This window comes from Carlito syrichta, unplaced genomic scaffold (genome assembly GCF_000164805.1).
Source record: "Carlito syrichta isolate Samal-C Ts95f unplaced genomic scaffold, Tarsius_syrichta-2.0.1 Scaffold115704, whole genome shotgun sequence".
Classification (NCBI taxonomy): domain Eukaryota; kingdom Metazoa; phylum Chordata; class Mammalia; order Primates; family Tarsiidae; genus Carlito; species Carlito syrichta.
Genome location: NW_007059800.1, coordinates 14,884 through 16,158, shown reverse-complemented (window position 1 = coordinate 16,158; position 1,275 = coordinate 14,884).

Below are 1,275 nucleotides of genomic sequence, written 5' to 3'. Positions count from 1 at the left end.
CCCAACCCGCCGGCCCCGGCTTCCCAGACCTCGGAAAGGGACATCGCGGACGGGCGCGTAGAGGCGGCGCCGGCAGCCCAGCCCCGCGGCCGCGCTCGGTCAGCGCGTGGCGGCGGAGCGCTCGCCGCCGCTGGGGGCACCCGGGGCCCAAAGCCCGGGACTGCCGCTTTCAGGCCGAGTGACCTTGGGCAAGTCATTTCTCTCGCCGCAACTTCCATTGCTCCATCCGCAAAGTGGGGGATACTAACACTCCGCCCAGAGGGGCACGGGGAGGATCGAACGAAACAGTGTTCCCAAGACACTCATGACAGGAGCACTGTCACCCCCATCCCGCAAGCCTGGGGGGCGGGGGCAACTCGGCGCGAGGTGACCCGAAACAAAGGTTTCCCGACGGTCTCCAGGTCGTCTGTTCCTGAGCGGAGGGACAGCGTAGGGCATCCAGTGACTCCCGAAACTCGGCCACCTTGGCGGCGGCCGGTCCCAAGAGGAAACAGTCGAATCTTTTGGAACTCTCGCCCGGCTGGGGCTGCCAGTTTTGCCTTTACCTTTCTTGCAGTTTTACTCTTCCTACTAAAGGCGATTCGTTAGGAACTCCTAAGTGAGGCTTCTTCTCAGTGTTCAACTTTTCTTTATGGACGTTTTTGAGTCGGGGGTCTCACTCTTGTCCGGGCTGGAGGGCAGTGACACGATTCGGCTCTCCTTCCGCAGCCTCAACCTCTCGGGCTTAAGTCTCCTGCCTCACCCTCCCGGGTGACTGGGACTTCAGGCGTGAGCCACCACACCCAGCTAATTTTTTTGTAGAGACGGGATCTTGATCTGTTGCCCGGCTGGTCTCAAACTCCCGGGCTCCAGTGAGTCCCCCAAAGTGCTGGGATTACAGGCATGAGCCACGGCACCCCACCTGTTTAACATTTCGTGTGAGCGAAATGCCCAAATCTGAACAAGAAACGGGAGAGGGCGGTCGGTCCTCGCGGGAATCCCTGCCTTCTGAAACAACCTGGCTCTCGGCCCCTTCTCCCAGGCACGGGATGGAAGAGAGACGGACTTCCCTTGCTGCGCCCCGTTTAGACGAAGCCTCTTCGTCCCGGCAGCCCTCCAGGATTCCCTTTGTCCTCGCAGGAGTGAGGAGAGGTGGGGGGCTGCAGCCCCGAACTCAGCTTCCCGGACCTCCCCAAACTCCCGCCTCTCCAGGATTAAGGGCGTAAATCCCTGACGCCACAGACCAGGTCAAGGACAAGTTCCCTCCCGCCCTACTCCCCCCTTCGAGGCGGGGAT